The following is a 19,116-nucleotide window of genomic DNA, read 5'->3' as shown; positions in this document are numbered from 1 at the left end:
TCCCCCAGCTCCTTCACCCAGTAGATGGGGCAACTCTAAGGAGTGCAAGCCACCCTGGATTTCAGAGCTTTCCCTGTGGAAATAAGCTCCATTGGTACTCAGCTTATTGAGTACCATTGGTACACATTTTCTCTATTGGCCGTCTGCTCTTGTCCACTTCTCCATCCCCTTCCAGGGTTATACACACCCTACACACACATACAGATCTCAAAAATAATTATGCTCAAATCTTTGTCTGTGAATCTGCTTCTGCAAAAATGGACATTCAGATTATTTCCAATATTTCACTATTTACATATTCGTCACCTTTATAGGTTCTAGCACATTAATATGCTCTTTTTGGGGCCCAGGATCAAAACTAAACAAGGATAAAAGAAGTAGGCTTTTGGTAAAGTAGAGAATGAAGAGGCTCAATTAGCATGATAGTATCTCAGAGTGATGTCATATAAAGTTATTTTCACTATGAGCTGTAGCATCAAAAATGTTGAGATACACTGTGCTTGCCTACCAGACTGTGCATTAACTTCTGTAATTCCAGTGAATGGCACATAGTAGATTATCAATAAATATTTGTTGCATGAATAAAGGAAAGAGTAATTGATTAGTGCTTTGAATCTCTGCCAAGCTGTTAGTATGCTGCTGCTGCTGCTAAGTCGCTTCAGTCGTGTCCGACTCTGTGCAACCCCATAGACGGCAGCCCGCCAGGCTCCCCCATCCCTGGGATTCTCCAGGCAAGAACACTGGAGTGGGTTGCCATTTCCTTCTCCAATGCATGAAAGTGAAAAGTGAAAGTGAAGTCGCTCAGTCATATCCGACTCTTCACGACCCCATGGACTGCAGCCCACCAGGCTCCTCCATCCATGGAATTCTCCAGGCAAGAGTACTGGAGTGGGTTGCCACTGCCTTCTCAAGCTGAGTATAAGAGACTATAAAACTTGCCTGAGACACTGAGCATCTGTGCCTCAAGATTCTCTAACTCTATAGTGAAGACAGAGAACAGTATAATCCTAAAGTTAGCAAGGTGAACTGGGAGCTGTTCTGGAGACCTAAAATGCAACTCCTGGCTTATGAACACATAATCCCTTTCCCCCATCCCTACCCAGACTATAATCCCAACAGAGGTTGAAATTTTGACATTGGCCTTGAGTGACTGCCCACATAATAACCCATTTGATCCCTCCTAAGACATTCACTCTCTTTCCTTTGTTCTTCCCCACACTGAAGATTCCTGTTATACCATGGAGAATAGGCTCTCCTACTCCAGGATCTCCAGCCCTCCTGGGAGCTTGCATCCCAAGAGCCAGCAGGTCCTTTGGGAGGAGCCAAGATGGTGGTCAGCCTTCCGTTGTCCTGTTGAAAGTTTTGTATGCTCAACTTGGTTGCTTTTCTCTTCATTTGTCAGGATGTTTACTGTCACATCTGTCTACCCTTAAATCTTTGCCTACAAGGACTCCACCCTGGAAAGAAGAGTCTGACCTGGCCTCCTACTAAACCACCATCATAGACCATGCACAAAGAATAGCCCTTTCACCTGGAATCCCCAGGGGCTGATGAAGAAGGACAAGACTTATGTCACATGAAGTCTCATTCCCAGCAGCCTAGCTCCTCTCTGTTACCTAAAAGGCATCTTTTGAGCTTCCCATCAATCATCTACACATCTTCACTACGTCACCTTGTAAGACAACTATATAGAAGTAGTAGGCACAAAATAGACCAACCTAAGCGGGACAGTAGATGATAGAAGAACTTCCTATATAACACTTTGATGGCCTCCTGCATCTAGAAATGCTAGAAGCCAAGTCCAACTGCTCAAACACACTTAAGGTCTCTTCTTAAGTCCTGGTTGCTCACATTCCATTGACTAAAGCAAGTCACAAGGCCCGGTCTCAAGTCAATAGAAAGTATCCTCGTACCTAATGGGACAGAGAGCTGCTGAGCGAATATTTGTTCAACTGTAACACAATCTAGCACACTACCCCTCCAGCCTCATCTTGAGCTCTCTACCCCTGATTTCCTTCAGTCAGCATGTATCATGATATCTCCAACTTCAGGGCCTTTGCACATGATGTTCTTCTGCCTGGAAGGTTCTTTTTCCTTCCCAATCCTCTACTAATCCTTATGATTCTCCAGATTTAGGTTTCCTTCTTACTTCCTCAGAGAAACCTGCACTAATCCCTGGGGCCAGGTTGGTATCCCTAGTCAAGTCTGCCTTCTGTATCAGGCACTACCCTTAGTCACTGTTCCGATCAAAACCACTGCATTACTAACACTCTGACATAGTTCCCCATCCCCATGTTTTTGGTCTTACTTTCTTCCCTCTGCCTGTGATCTCCCCCTGCCTTATCTTTATCCATCTGGCTTGTCTTGCAATTCACAGCCCAGCCTAAACCTCACTGAGCACCAATTTAAAGTAGCTCATTACATGCAGCAGAACACTTACAACTGACAATTTTTTAAGTCATTCCATTGTTACATTCACATGTATGCTCCAGGGCACATGGTGTAGAACACACTTTGGGGTTACTCCAACAGTTGGGCAAGGGAGCTGGGGCATTTATCCACCACCTTCCACCAGGCATTGGCTACTGGGGACTTGGGGAGGGGAGTAGCAATGATATCCTGTAACTTCTGGAATGTCATATCCTAGGGGCTAAGCTAGCCTGAGCAGCCAGAGAAAGCCCTCAGGCGATGATGACTGAAGGAAACCACTTGGTCACCTGAGACAGATGTAAGCAGGGCACCATCAAGGTCTGTGACAGACTCACTGGATGAATGAACTGAAATCCAGGTTGGGGTGCTGACAGTCCAGGAGAGGGATGGTGAGGGAAAGGGGAAAAAGACAGAACAAATGCCAATATGCACTTTCATGGCCAAGTCTGAAGCAGCTTGCAAGTCTTAGGAAGGAAGATCCTTCCTGATAGCCATCATTTAGCCAGAGGTCAGTCTAGAGTACAGGTTCAAGGCCAGTAAGTAGTTGTTTGGCAATGTGCTAGTGGTTTCTCAAAGGTAATAGCCAAAGCAGAAACAGAGCTTTGCTGCCTTTAAAAAAGGCTTAAAGCATTCTGGAAAGAGATCCACATTTAACAGTGGGAGAACAGGAGAAGAGGAAGTGGCTGTAAAGTCTGGAGAGGAGCCAGGAATCCTGCATCCTTTTTCCCAAGCCCTTGAAGATGTGCAGACATGTCTGAGCAAGTCCCTTCTGCCCCAGGTAGCCCCCTGTTGAATTCCAGGTTGAGGATAATCCAGACCTTTTATTCATCCTAGGGTGTTGTTTGGGGCTGTTCTATCACCTCTTCACCTACAACCAAGAAAGAAAAGAAACAAAGAAAACTCAAAGCATCCAGCCTCTCTGACTCATGAGCAGCTCAGACCAAGGCTGGTGGCTGAATTGATTTATCAATAAGTGACCTGCTCTGGTCCTGCCCTAGGGGCCAGTGATGATTGGAAGCTGGGCTGGGGGGGATGGTTGTGGTCTATCTTCTGCTGTCTTCAACCAGTGAGTAGGCTAAATCCAGACTGACACTCCTAACACTGCTTTACCCCAGGCACTGCCTTGTCAGTTGAGGATGCTGGAGGCCCTCTTCCCCATCGAACCATGTAGTAGTGTAGTTAAGGACCCAGGCTCCAGGGCCAGATGGCCTGGGGTCAGATCCTGCCTGTGACATCGGATGGGTACCCCTCAGCCAGTCCCAATTCCCCTGTGCTCCCTTCAATGACTCTCTCCCTGTACTGAGGTAGACCTGATGTCCACCTCCTTCATCCCTGTCTTGGTGAGGACATAGCAAGCCATCCCATTCATAGAGACAAAGCTGTCCTCTCCATTGAAGTCCCTTCCCAAAGAGTTTCCTAAGACAATTTTAACTATTAGCAATTTTTCTTTTAGGCACAACTTTAGAACCCTCCCTTCTTTGTATCAAGTCAATTTGATTAGGAACACCTGCTTAGAATTCTTGGGGGAGTGGGTGGAGCTAACAAAATATCTGTCTTTAAGCCCCACCCACATGATGTCCCACCTTTGCTTCTCCCAAAAACCTTATGGGGTAAGCTATATGAATGAACCCCTTTCACAACAGGTAAAACTGAGGCTCAAGTTAAAAGGAAAAGACCGAAAAGATGTATTTAAATAATAACAGAGCTTGTCTTCAATCCTGCAGCCTGTACCCTTGTCCCAGATTCACAAAATAGTACATGTAATACAATGCCATTTATGAAGTTCAAGAACAGGTATAACTAATATATGGCAATAGACATTAGAACGGTACTTTCTTTGGGGGTGATGACTAAAAAGAGGCATTAGAGAACTTTCTGGAATGATGGAGATGTTCCCTATCTTGATCTGGGTGGTGGTTGCATAGATGTACAGGGACATAACAACTCATCATGCTCACTTAAAATGTATGTAACTTCCTGTATGTAAAAAAACTTAGAAAAATTAAAAGTTAAAAAGCAGGTGAACCATGGATTCCGGTAGACACAGGCCCTAGTTAATTGTTTATTAACCTTTTATCAATTCTCCTAACTTCTTAAGACCTCAGTTTCTTCAGCTTAAAATGGGACTCATACAATCCACTTCTTTAGTATTGCTGCCAAGCAGTTAGCACAGAGTCTGACATAGAGGGAGACCTGAAAAAAATGAGCTGTGTCATTCTAGTACCCCTCCCTCAATCCTTGGCAAACTCAGGATGACCCCACAAACCAGTACATGTCAGTTCTATGCCACCTCTATTAAGCTTACTGCAAGAGTGAGATTTGGAACATGCTTATTAATGCTATGGGCATGACGTCCCATTGCTGTGCTTTTAACACATTGCTTTTATTTGATCTAATTGCAGCCACAGTGGTTCATCACAAAATTTTATGGCAAGCTTGAAGAAGCCAATGAGTCCCTTCTGTGTGTTGGGCAGCATGGCTGCCAGTGCCTGTCAGGCCTCCCAAAGCTGGAGTTTGCTGGAAAAAAATCCTTTTATTCTGCAACTTTTTCTCTTGAGAACAGTCTTGGAAATGCTGTTGCCAAACACTTGCAATCCTTCATTAATTCATCAAAAAAATCACAGCTTTTGGGGAAGTGTCATTACAAAACAGACTTCTTTCTATCCCTCTCCTTTCTTTGCTTTTGATCCCTGAAGTTTTTGTTGAAGCAAAAGGTTATTTGTCATCCCTGGATCCACAGTATGGAGTTTACTGCTCCCGTCTCTGCTCGGCTGAGTTCCCATTTTCCTTTAGGTTTATAGCTCCCTTGATGACAACATGGTCCAATTCCGGAACTTTTCAGTTATGTCTGGTTACCAGAACAGTTCATTCCAAGATATAATATTTAGTATTTTTGTTCAACATTTTAAAAACTGAGTAAGTGTATTGAAGTATAAAAGACATACAGAAAAATACACAGATCACAACTGTACAGCTCAATGAATTTGTATATGATGAACACATCTGTGTTAACTCTATTCAGACCAAGAAATGAAACAAGACCAAAATCTTAGAAACCTTTCTGTGCCCCTTTGGTATAATTCAGTACTCTACACCCGATAGCCACTATCTTACCTTCCGGAACCATAGCTTTATTTTGCTGCTTTTGGAATTTCACGTGAATGGAATCCAATAGTGTGTATAAATTCATGCATCTTGCTTTACCCACTCAACATTTTGTTTCATTGCTGTGTGTTGTTATAGTTCACTCTCATTACCATATAGTATTCCACTGAAGGTTCTACCACGTTTAATTTTCCTACTCTTCTCATTCTTCATTTTAAAAATTTACCCTGAAGCACAATTCAGAGATTAAACGCAGGCCAGTACTGTGGCCCCCAGCTGCCTAAAGTTGGGAATGCATGGGGTCTTCTTTTAAAACCATCTCAATCCCATTTACAATAGCATTAAAAGATACTCAGGAATAAATTTCATCAAGGAGGTGAAAGATCTCTACACTACAAGTTATAAAAAACTTAAGAAAGCAATTGAAGGTGACTCAAATAAATGGAATGATATCTCTGTTCAAGGAATGGAAGAATTAGTATTTCTAAAATATCCATACTACCCCAAGCCATCTGTAGATTTAATACAATCCTTATGAGATTCCAATGATTTCTTTCACCAAATAGAAAAAACAATCTTGAAGTTTGTATGGAACCACAACAGACTAGGAATAGCCAAAGAAATCCTAAGAAGAACAAAGCTAGAGTCATTACATGTCCTGGTTTTTAACTATATTGCAAAGCTATTATAATCAAAAGAGTATGGTACTGGCATAAAAATAGACATGTAGATCAATGGAACAGAGTCAAGAGCCCAAACATAATCTTGTGTATTTATGGACAATTAGCATTTGACAAGGAAACCAAGAAAAAACAGTGGAGAAAAAGCAGTCTCTTCATTCCCAGCATAAATTCAGGGAAAATCAAATATTCTCATGCAAAAGAGTGACACTAAATCCCTTAAAGCACTCACAAAAATTATCTTAAAATGAATTAAAGATTTAAAAGTAAAACCCCAAACTGTAAAACTCCTAAAATAAAGCATAGGAAAAAAGCTTCCTGACATGGGTCTTGTCAATGATTTTTTTGGATATGACACCTAAAGCACAAGCAACAAAAAATAAACAAGTGAGGGGCTTCCCTGGTGGCTCAGTGGTAAAGAATCCTTCTGCTAATGCAGGAGACATGGGTGGGATTCTGATGTGGGAGGATCCCACATGCCATGGAGCAACTAAACCCATGTGCCACAAGTACTGAACCTGTGCCCTAGAGCCTGGGAGCAGCAACTACTGAAGCCCAGGCACCCTAGAGCGTGCACTCTGCAACAAGAGAAGCCACCACAATGAGAACCCTGGGCACCACAACTAGAGTAGCCCCCGCCGCAACAACTAGAGAAAAGCCCACGTGCAGCAGTGAAGACCCAGAGCAGGCAAAAAAAAATAAATAAAATTAATTACATAAGTAGATAAACAAGTAGGGGCCACATCAAACTAAACACTGCTGCACAGCAAAAGAAACCACCAACAAAATGAAGCGGCAGTCTATACAATGGGAGAAAATACTTGCTAATCACAGATGAAACAAACGATTATTACACAAAATAGATAAAGAACTCTAACAACTTAACAGCAAAAATATAAGTAATCCAACTTAAAAATGGAAATATAGATGAACCTTGAGGGCACTGAGAAATAAGTCAGACAGAGAGAGACGAATACACTGTGATCTCATTTACATGTGAAATCTATATATATATAATTGAATCACTTTGCTGTACAACTAACACAATACTTTAAAAAACAAAAACACACAGAAGAACAAAAACAAAAACTTCAATATGAAAAAATACTTATAAGAAACAGAGATCAAATTTATGGTTTCTAACATCAGGAGGTGGGGAATCGGGCTGGAAGAACTGAGTGAAAGTAGTCAAACTTACAGTTATAAGATAAATAAGTCCTGGGGATATAATATACATCATGTCTATAGCTAACAGTGCTATAGCTAAAATACATAAAATTTTGTATATTTGAAAATTGCTGAAAGAGTCCATCTTAAAAGTTCCCAACACAAGCCAAAAAAAAAATGTAACTATGTGAAAGGGTGGATGTTAACAGCTTATTGTGCTGATCATTTTCACAGTACAAGCACAAAAAATCCTTGTATTGTATATTTGACTTATGTTTTACGTCAATTGTATCTCAATAACACTGGAAAGAACAGCAAGAGACGAACTCATCCCCACCCTGTTAGAGGCTTCTTCAGGGTTGAAGCCTGAGAGAGGGAGGGAGGAGGCAGTGGTCTCCTTACCTGAATGTCTACATGTTATTGCTGGCGAAGTATCCCTGGCATTGCTGGTTCCCAGTGGCTCCAGTGATGCTGATCACCTCTGTTCCCACAGTGACCACCACAAAGGTGACTGTGTTGAGCTTTCCCCTGTTCCCCTCCAATAAGAGTGACTTCTCCCAGAAGGGTAGCTATGTCTCTTTCTGGCACCAACAGCGATTCATAGTGACAGTGACTTTTCCATGTTGGACATCCAGTTGTGTGAGCCAGTGGCCTCCTGGACAAGTCCTACAGCTCCTTCTCAGACTCTGACCTCCATGCTTTTTCATGCAGACCTGCAAGAAGAGGTGGTGTCTTCACCTTCCAACTGCAGTGAAGAACAGAGCTTGTCCTGGAGTTGCCCCATCTTTGTCCAACCACTGTACACCATGGCCCCTTCAAGCCCTGACTGGAAGCAGGCACAAGGCTCCTGGCTCAAGTTCACTCCGAAATTTCTCAGCACTCTTCTGTCCAGTGGCTCCATCACGGGTGCCTATTAGCTTTCACAGTTCGGCAAACAAGCTCTGCTCCTTGGAGGCTTTGCTAATGATCACAAATGGGAGAAGAGGAGAAGCTCTCACTGTTACTATTTTAGTACACACAATTGCCAGTTGCTGGCATCCGAATCCCTTTGCCTGCAGGTTTTCCGTGACTACTGGAGCCCACTTGCCCAAGCCTGCAGTAGGCTGAAATTGACAAGGAATAACACTCCAGGATCAGCTCCTTAATCAATGGCTGTCCAGAGCTGGGGAATAAATACCCAGCCTCTTATCTGGAATCTCTGAGGGCATGTTTTCTACTGATATTTCACTATACAGACACCCTTTAAGGGGCTGCCTTCCCTTCCCCTCCTCCCTGTTCCACCCCCAATCCAGGGTTTCCTGGAGTTCCCTACAAATAAACTACTTGCAATAACAGTATTGTTTTCAAGGCAGGGTGGTGGTTTGCTGCTTCAAGGCAAACTCAAGCTAAGACGACCCAGGATTCTCCTGCAATCCCCCTTGCTTGGCTTCAGAATGGGAAAGAAAGGTCCGGAAGTCTTCCTCGTGAGGATGGAATAGCTTTTAAAGAAGGAGAAGGAGGAAGAGGGGAAAAAAGTGAGCTTCCCCCACTTACAGTCTTTTGTTACTTCTTCCCTAGGCTGGTCCTAATGTCCAGTCTTTTAGGCTTCTCTAAGCCACCAAGGATTCACATTCTCATTTTTCTTCATCTTCCACCAGGGACCACTCAGTGGAGCTTAGAATATCCTTGCTTCCCCTTCCCAGTCCTGGATGGCTGGCTGCCTCCTGAAAACAGAACAATTCTTGGCACCCCTAGCAAAGCAAGGGCCTACAAATCGCTCCACTAATGGTCTCCACTGGGATTTCAGAGACAGACTTCCATTGTAAGATTTCTGGGTCAGAAAATTCTGCCAAACTCCCAAATATCCCTCCTGTTGTAAAGCGGGAGAGACCACGATTCTAAATACTCAGGTTTCAAGTTCATATCTGCCTCTACCAGGTCCTCTTGGAAACAGTGAGGTTCACTGATTTGGCACAATTTCAACATGATTTGATTTGCAGGTGGCTGGGGCTACAGCAGGGGTCCCCAGCCTCCAGGACATGGACCAGTACCTCCTGTCAAATCAGCAGCATTAGGTTAGAAATAAAGTGCACAGTAAATGTAATACACTTGAGTCATCCCCAAACCATTCCCCTCCCTGCTCCCCGCTCAGTCCATGGAAAGATTGTCTTTCACGAAAATGGTCCCTGGTGCAAAAAAGGTTGTGGTTTGCTAGGGGTACAGCATTAGGCAGAACCCTCCTCTGCATTCTTGATAGGGGGTCTGAGGTTGGGCGTCAAGGATCCCTGAATACTGCTGGCAAAACTGCCTATGTATTTGTTCACCTGCATTATTCTCAGTAGGTTCATAGCTTCCCAAAACTTCTCAAAGTGGCCTAGGACCCTGTATGTTCATTACTCCCTGTTGGAAGGAGAGTTGATTAGGCAAAAAATTAGTATTTTTTCTGGCTTCCAGTGTTTCTAGACCAGCTCTACACAGAAGATACCTGTAACCCAATTATGTCCAATTGACCTTATGGCTGGGTTCTACATCATCAGTTCAGTTCAGTTCAGTCACTCAGTCGTGTCTGACTCTTTATGACCCCATGGACCACAGCACACCAGGCCTCCCTGTCCATCACCAACTCCCGGAGTTTACCCAAACTCATGTCCATTGAGTTGGTGGTGCCATCCTACCATCTTATCCTTTGTCATCCCCTTCTCTTCCTGCCTTCAGCATCAGGGTCTGCCTTTCCCAGCATCAGGCTCTTTTCAAATGGGTCAGCTCTTTGCATCATGTGGCCAAAGTATTGTAGTTTCAGCTTCAACATCAGTCTTTCCACTGAACACCCAGGACTGATTTTCTTTAAGATGGACTGGTTGGATCTCCTTGCAGTCCAAGGGACTCTCAAGAGTGTTCTCCAACACCACAGTTCAAAAGCATCATTCTTCAGTGCTTAGCTTTTTTTATAGTCCAACTCTCACATCCATACATGACTACTGGAAAAACGATAGACTTGAGTAGATGGACTTTTGTTGGCAAAGTAATGTCTCTGCTTTTTAATATGCTGTCTAGCTTGGTCATAACTTTTCTTCCAAGAAATAAGCGTCTTTTAATTTCATGGCTGCAGTCACCATCTGCACCATGATTCACCCCAAACAACATAAGCTCAACTCCAGAAAACCTGGAGGAGTAATATAAGGCTCTTCCAAGAGGACATGAAGGGGCAACAGAGAATGAATCACACTACATCACATGTGCTAACTTTCCTCTCTAGACATTTCTTTTCCCAAATTCTCACTCAGAAGCAGCTGCTCCCCCACTCCAAGGCTCCTTTTCCTGCCTCTTCCTAAAGCTCTCTCTTACTCACTTGTCTCACCTTTTCTACCCCTTATTCCCAAGTAACTTGGAGACTTTTCAGATGTAAATCTACTTGGCCTCTCTGTTTACCATTATCCTCTCAACTTATTAACAGGGCAGCTCAAGAAGGGGGTGAAGAGGTTCAGACTCCAAATTGCAATTCTCTGCTGATCCCAAAGAAATCCATCTTTGCTGGAGAAATACCTGCCTATTTGCTTTAGATCAATACCTATAAGGAAGGGAAGTTTCAGGACTTTAGTGGCAGTCCAGTTGGTAAGACTCAATGCTTTCACTGCAGGGGCCACAGGTTTGATTCCTCGTCAGTGAACCAAGATCCCACATGTCAAGTAGTATGGCCAAAAGATTTTTTAAAAGAAGAAGAAGAAGGTGCTGAGAAGCACAGCACGGAAGTCTGTAAAAGGTAGTGAAGGAAAGTATAAATAAGTAACTCTGTTCCTTTTGTACACTTATTGGGTAGCTAGAAATTAAATTGAATAACTAGTTCCTTTAAAACTTAAAAAAAAAAAGTGAGGCAGATCTATTTGACTGCTAGAGAAAGTTAGCAGTTGACCCTGATGCTGGGAAAGATTGAGGACAGAACAAGAAAAGGGCAACAGACGATGAGATGGTTGGACGGCATCACCAATTCAATGGACGTGAGTTTGAGCAAACTCCAGGAGACAGTGAAGGACAGGGAAGCCTGGCATGCTGCAGTCCATGGAGTTTACAAAGAGTTAGATGTGACTGAGTGACTGAACAACAGAAAAAGACAGAACAAGCAGGGAGAAGGCTAGGGTGAGGCCAGTCTAGGGACGACCTGCAAGACACTGAGAGTGTTTAAGACTGAAATGCCTGGGGCACAAAACTTAAGGAAGTACTCACCTTCAGGGTTGTACAAGTGCAGACCCTGTACCAGTGTGCACCTAGGAGTGAGTGCCTCAAATTTTGCACCCTAGCTGCCTTACTCAGTTCCCTCTCATCCTAGCCCTGACGTTCAATGAAAACAAATAAAGCAGAATTATCCCACACACTGCATTACGATCTTACATGTAAACACTCTACATGCACATTAAATATATATGAATATCTTGTTGGGATCTGGACTGGTTGTGACAAAACAGTCATGAGGTTAGTTCCCAAGAGTGGGATTGGAGGGAGGTAAGAAGACCTTCCCTCCTAACTTAACCCATTTCTGCAGTTTGAAGTTTCAAAATAACAGTCTTTTAGGGCTTTAGTAATTTTAGACAAACCAGGAAAATAAATAGAATAATAAATCATATTACATGTCAAAGGCCTGCAAAAAAAATATTAAAAGAAAACAGATTGTCACGGGTTTCTTCTTGTGGTCAAATGCAAATGGTGAAAATTGAGACACGTGTGGAGGATTCTTTACCCTGATTTCAAAGCACCCTCACTCAGGCTGTTTCTCTCTGAGAGTGAACACAGCATGGCCACCCACCTCTGATTCATCCAGTGTAAGGTTTGCTTTGCCAGCACATTTAAGTCAGCATTCCCCTAGGACATACAGCAAGGGGCTGGGTGCTGGTTTTCCCTTTCTCGCCCCTAAAACAGGGTTGGATAAAAATGACACTCAGTCCTGCTCTGTATGGAAGGTCAGAGAAAGAACAGGCAGAACAGGCCAAAATCAGGAAATTTAGAATGTCTGGCCAGTTGGTACACCTGGACAAGCTTTTAGCTGTTAGTGAAGAAGTCCACCAATTAGACTCCTTTTTTTCCAGACTCTAAACTTTCTTGTTAGTCAAATATATCCACCCATCTTATCCAGCTTTTTCAGAGAAACATTTTTTAAAATCCGAGCAGAACAGAAGATAATTCCAAGCTGAGCAGAAAAGCATAACTTCACTCTCTTCCTGCTTGGCATCCTCTGCACTTCCCTAGTACCTGACATAACCTGCCCTAGACCAGTGCTCGAGCTTCTGTACCATTTCCATCATTCTTGGGTCCAGACAGCAGGAAACAGACCAACCCTACTGCCCAAGATCTGGTTACCAAGACCTCGGAGGACTATGAGCCTGCTGACCATACCCCAGACACCCCAGGGCAGAGATTCTCAGTTTGGGGTGACTTGTAACCCAGGAGATATCAGGAGATATTTTCAGATGTCAAATTTTTAGGGGGAAATATTGGCATCTGGTTAATGTAGGCCAGGGATGATGCTAAACATCCCATAATGCACAGACAGTTCCTCCAAAACCAGAGTAATCTGGCCCCAAATATCTGTAGTGCTGAGGTTGAGAAACCCTGCCCTAGAGTCTTGCTACACAAAGGGCTGTCCATGGACCAGCAGCATCGACATCCCTTGGGATGTGTCTCATTTGAGGATAGGCTAGTGTGAGGGTCAGCAAACTCTGTAAAGAGGCAGATAGCAAATATTGCAGGTTTTGAGAGCCAGCCAATCTCTAACTACTCAGCTAGGCATTTGAAGCATGGAAGCAGTCCACACCCCACAGAAGTGCCTTTCACTTTGCTCACATGTTATTGGCCAACACAAGCCACATGTCTATGCATAACTTCAAGAGGGAGGGGATCTGTGCCCAGAAGGACAATAATTCCTAATGACTACCCAGATCCTCCTCGGAAATTCTAGCCCTGTGCCTGTCTATCATTCCATCAGGGATTTAAATAGACTTTGGCAGAGTTACATCCTAAGTTTGGCCTGGATCATTTAGTGATGACCTCATACCCTCCTCACACTTTTCTAAGGAAAAACAGCACAAACATTCGTGGACACAAATGCCTGCTCTATGCCAGCACTTAACATACCTCATACCTTTCCAACCTCAAAAGAGTTTCAGGAGGTGGGTGTCACCTGATTTTTCCAGATGAAGAGATAGAGAGGGGATGTGGCTTATCCAAGACCAGCTGGTAGCTGATAGGGTTAGGACTCAAACTCAGGTCTGATCTCAAAGCCCACACATTTTAATATATTCATGACCAGATATTTTTTGAAAATCTACTGGATGCCAGGCATTGTATCTACTTTTGTGTTTTAATCCCCACAATAACCCTATGAAGTATCATTAGCCCCATTTTATTGATAAAGAGAAAGGGGGCAGGAAGTTATGTCCAAGGTCACATATTCTAATGGAACCAAAATTCTAACCCAGATCAATTGACTTCTAATAATTTATATTACTAGGACGTCAGTTCTGTAACTGAGGTCCTAGGGCCCTGCTCATATTCCCTTAGACTTTACCATGTCACGGTCATCAGCTAACTTCAAGCTATTAGGACCTGCATCTCTTTGCCTAATGCTTTTCTCAGAAGCCACACAAGGGATGCTGCTCTGTCTGTGCTCACAGAAGCTCACCAAAGCCAGGAAAAACCACCACAGGGCCAGCTTCCCTCCCCACCCAGCTCTCAACCAAACACTAATGCAGTGAGTGTACCCCAGCTCCCGTGCCCCCTAGGTGCAGTAACTCTGGGGCTCTAGTTACCAGAGCCCTCAGTGGCTACAGCTCCAGTCACCCCAGTAGCAGCTGACTTGATCATGCATCTTTTAATGGCTGCCACCTCAGGCTGTCAGATTCAATAAAAATTATAGGACCCCCAGTTAAATTTGAACTTCAGATAAAACTGATTTTTTTCATATCAGTATGCCCCAGGCAACATTTGGGACATACCCTAAAAAAAAAAAAATTCACGTCTAAAAAATATTGTATATGACATGCTTATACTTTAAAAATTACTTGTTTATCTGAAATTCACACTTAACTGGGGTCCTGTACTTTATCCAACAATCTTCTGTCACCCCTTCCAGTGTCTTAGGCCGCCTTCCCCATTTGCGTTGCCACACACATGGCTTGCACTTGCATTTGGTCTCAGAGTCTGTGCTGGGGGACCTCAAACTAAGATGGAGGCTGCTATAATGAGAAGAAAAACACACTGGTCCACAGCAGAGGTTCTACTAGTGTTTTAAGGTCCATCTGGACTCCTAGGGAGCCAGGACAATGGGGTTTTCAGCCATCCTCTACAAGACCCATTTGAATCTAGCTTAGTTGACCCTTGAACAACCCAGGTTTGAACTGGCTGGGTCTACCTATAAGCAGATTCTTTTCAACTATAAATACTGCAGCACTGCAAGATCCAAGACCGGTTGAATTCTAAGACACAGAACCACAGATACAGAGAAACCACCCATAGGGAGGGCTCACGATAAACTATAGGCAGATTTTCCACTTTGCAGAGGATTGGCAACCCTCACCACCATGTTGTTCAGGATCACTACATAGAGGAGAGAAACCTTCCTTCTACATCACCAGTGCAACACAACTTGGTGCTTCCCATGGGAAGTAGCCCTTTATCCCATCTTTGTATGCTCTGCCCATAGCACTGAGAGATGCAGAAATTTCTAGACACCTTGTTATCTGGGATTCCCTCCATTGCTTTCAGCATCAATCAGACAGATAAACATTCAGGATTACGTGGACCAGATTCTATTGTCACTGAACGGCCATTCCACCCTTCCTTGCTAACATACCTTCAAAGCAGCTACATCTTTCAGAAGAAACCCAAGCCATCCCCAGAGTGTGGCTCATTTTCAGTTAAAGGCAACCGTGGCATCTCCATTATCATTACCAATGAATGGTTTAGAATGGATATGAGTGGCAAAGTCATCCAGGGGAACAGGAAAGGGCATGTGGGAAACACACCTTTGCTTAGGAAATGAGACATGTGTAGTAGATGCTGGGTGTGTCACCCAGGCCCCCCTTCAGGGCAGAAGCCCTCACTCTTGCGCCTTCCAAGAGGTCTATGGCCAAGGTTCAGCAACCTTAACCTCCAGCGACCAGTCCACATAGAGGTGCAGCATCTTGCCTCAACTTGGGGAACTCTGAGGATCCAACCAACTCCAGGATGCCCTGTGGGGTTAGTGAGGCCTCTGCTGCTCAATTTCTCTCACTGGGCAGTCCTGCCCATCACTCCTGCCCATCAGGACCTGCTCCTGAGAGCAATCACTCATATTTGCATCACCTGTGTATGCAAATTTCCATCTCAGGAACTGCTGTAAGTCAACACAGGAGAAGCAAGTTCCATTTTCACTAGAAGATGTTGCTTTCTGCACATAGAACTACAGAGCCCCGAGGTGACCAGGAAAGGAACCTACGTAAGAGACAAATCAACAATCTGAGGATGAGGGAGCAAAAAGATGGTAAGAACCTGCGTCTTTAATAATGTCTCAGAGCTACTAAATTAAGCAACTCAACAACTGCCCTACATCTCGGCTTCTGGGTATGCCACCTAATAAATATTCCTTGTCAATCCAGTTAACGATACTGTACTGTATATTTGAAAGATGCTAAGAAAGTAGAGCTTAAACATTTTTATCATAAGAAAAAACATAACTGTGTAGTGATGGATGGTAACTGAACTTACTCTGGTAATCATTTCACAATATACACAAATATCAAATCATTGTGTTACACACCTAAAATTAACACAGTGTTATATGTCAATTATCTCTCAATTTTTAAAAATGTAATAGAATATTCCTTGTTGATAAAGCCTCTTATAGTTGGGTCTTGCAGCCAAAATCATCTGAAATCATATACAGCCTAGGAGTAGTATGCAAAGGGAAGTACTCCAAAACAAAGAAGAAATGGTGCTGAGAAACAGAGTGGGTTCCAGAAATCCAGCACTTAGGTGACCAGCCAGGACATTCCTCCACTTCAGGTGAAGTCCTCTCACCTAAACCCACTGTGACTTCTCTTCTTTTTGTGCCACTGTTGCCCAGTAAAGCCATAGACTAAGAAGTAGAGGGTGTTTGTACACAATTCCTGTGCACGTTCCTGAAAAAGAAGAAAGTTCCAGACAGTCCTTTGACACCTTATAATTCACGTACCGACTAAGCCTCTATTTTGCTTTCCTTCTTTTTCTTGTTATTTAGAAAAACGGAGCAGAGAAACATGTCAGACCAGGAAAGGCTAAATCATCCCAAGTGGTGTCTACCTCGTAAATACTATGAAATACTATGAGAAGCTCAAAAAATATTTACACAGTTTTGCCCCCTTGTGATAAAATAAACTACTCAGCTGCATCCCTAACCGTGAGACATGTTAGTGACTCTCTAGAAAGTCAGAGGTGTCTTTGGCACATGAGTTGTTGTCTCTGAGCTAAAGATCAGACAACCTGCACACTAAGTAGCTGTCATGAAATGCATGTTTGTGTCACCCCCAAATGCATATGTGAAGCTTAAATTCTCAAGGTGATGGTTTATGGAGAGTGAGTCTCTGGGAGGTAATCAGATCATGAGGGTGGAGCCCTTGTAATAAGATTGGTGCCCTTAAAGGAAAAGACTTGACAGAACTTGCTTTAATCTCTCTCTCTTCTATCTCTATCTCATATTCATGTGAGGATGAGCAAGAAGGCAACTGTCTATGAGGTAGAAAGTGGGGCCTTACCAGACATCAGAACTGTTAGCATCTTAATCCTGGACTTTTCAGCCTCTGAAACCATGAGAAATAAATGTTTTGTTTGAGCCAGACTGTCTGTGATATTTTTGCTGTAGCAGCCCAAACTGACAAAGACAATAGCCAAACACGCAACTCAAGCCTGTGGTTTCTCCTGTCTGAGTTCATCACCACATATAGTTATGTTTTTTCCACCAGTTGCTGCTAAGTTGCCTCAGTCGTGTCTGACTCTGTGTGACCCCATAGACAGCAGCCCGCCAGGCTCAGCCATCCCTGGGATTCTCCAGGCAAGAACACAGGAGTCGGTTGCCATTTCCTTCTCCAATGCATGAAAGTGAAAGGTGAAAGTGAAGTCGCTCTGTCGTGTCTGACTCTTAGCGACCCCATGGATTGCAGCCTACCAGGCTCCTCCATCCATGGGATTTTCCAAGCAAGAGTACTGGAGCGGGGTGCCATTGCCTTCTCCGTTCCACCAGTTACATAGAAGATTTTCTTTTTTATCTTTGTGACCCCATGGACAGCAGCACACCAGATTTCCTTGTCCTTCACTACCTCCCCGAGCTTGCTGAAACTCATGTCCATTGAGTCGATGATGCCATCCAACCATCTCATCCTCTGTCACCCCCTTCTCCTCTTGCTCTCAGTCTTTCCCAGCATCAGGGTCTTTTTCAATGAGTCAGCTCTTCACATCTGGACATGACTTGGCAACTGAACAACAACAACAAATACAGACAATTAAGATCAAGGATCTGGAATCAAAAACCTTAGGTTAAGTCCTAGACCTGGGTAAGTTACTTAATTCTTCTCAACTTATTTCATATCTATAAAATGGGAAAATTAATAGCACCAGTCAGCTTAGGCTAAATTATGATGCAGTAACAAACAACTTCCAAATCACACTGGCTTGTAACAAGAAAAGGTTATGGCTTGCTAGACTCACATGTTGATTTGGGCTAGACATGGCTTGGCTTCATGGGATCTTTATTCTGTGATGCAGGCTACAGCCTGCATTTGGGACACTGTCAATCTTGTGGTGGAGGAAAAGAGACCCTAGCAGAACCACATCATGACTGTGAAAGCTTCTGCTTAGAAGTCATGCTGCTGCTGCTGCTACTAAGTCACTGCAGTCGTGTCTGACTCTGCAACCCCATAGACGGCAGCCCACCAAGCTCCCCCATCCCTGGGATTCTCCAGGCAAGAATACTGGAGTGGGTTGCCATTTCCTTCTCCAATGCATGAAAGTGAAAAGTGAAAGTGAAGTCACTCAGTTGTGTCTGACTCCTAGCGTCCCCACGGACTGCAGCCTACCAGGCTCCTCTGTTCATGGGATTTTCCAGGCAAGAGTACTGGAGTGGGTTGTCATTGCCTTCTCCAGAAATCATGCTACACAACCCAAACTTGACACATAGCCAAGACTGAAACAATAAGGTAGAAATTTAAATTCTCCCATGGAGGTGAGTGAGCCGGCCGCTCCGGGGGGCGGGGGGAGCAGCGCCGCGGGGGCGGGGGGAGTAGCGCCACGGCGGCCGCCGCCGCCGCCTCCGCCGCTGGGACCAGGGGGTGGGGGTGCGGAAATCTTTTTTTAAAAAAGAAAAAAAAAAGAATTCTCCCATGGGGAGGAGGGGCCAATGTTTTGAATAATAATACAATCTATTAAACAAACAAACACAACTCTTATAGGGATCCAAGGTTAGGGGCACATCAAAGTATTTGAAAGATTAGGTATTATAAATATTAGGGTCACCATTTTAAGTTCTAAGTTACTTAGAACAAGAAAGTTTTAAAAAGGTGCTCTCCTATTCAGTAATTACTTAGATTAAGCCTTTGGAAGTTCTAACTCTATTTAGAGAGTATGTGGACTATTAGGTACAATGAATATGTGAGCAAGTAAATAAAGTTGATTCAACTGTAAATTGGGAATAGAAGTCATCTCTACCTTGTAGGGATGCTAGGAAGATGAAATGAGAAAATCCATACAGTGGTCCATG

General features: G+C 43.6%; 1 long non-coding RNA gene across 2 annotated transcripts in view; it reads right to left on the bottom strand.

Annotated features, from left to right (window-relative positions):
- Nucleotides 1-18,581, bottom strand: part of LOC139178684 (uncharacterized) — a 358,504-nt gene extending 339,923 nt beyond the window's left edge. For both annotated transcript variants that reach the window (XR_011563122.1, XR_011563123.1), the window contains exon 1: nucleotides 7,785-18,581. This is a non-coding gene — a long non-coding RNA (uncharacterized lncRNA). The remainder of the gene's footprint in view (nucleotides 1-7,784) is intronic.
- Between the last annotated feature and the right edge of the window lie 535 nt (nucleotides 18,582-19,116).

Source organism: Bos indicus, chromosome 22, assembly GCF_029378745.1.
Source record: "Bos indicus isolate NIAB-ARS_2022 breed Sahiwal x Tharparkar chromosome 22, NIAB-ARS_B.indTharparkar_mat_pri_1.0, whole genome shotgun sequence".
Taxonomy (NCBI): Eukaryota; Metazoa; Chordata; class Mammalia; order Artiodactyla; family Bovidae; genus Bos; species Bos indicus.
The sequence above is the reverse complement of the archived record's forward strand: the minus strand, read 5'-3'. Positions and strand labels throughout refer to the sequence as shown.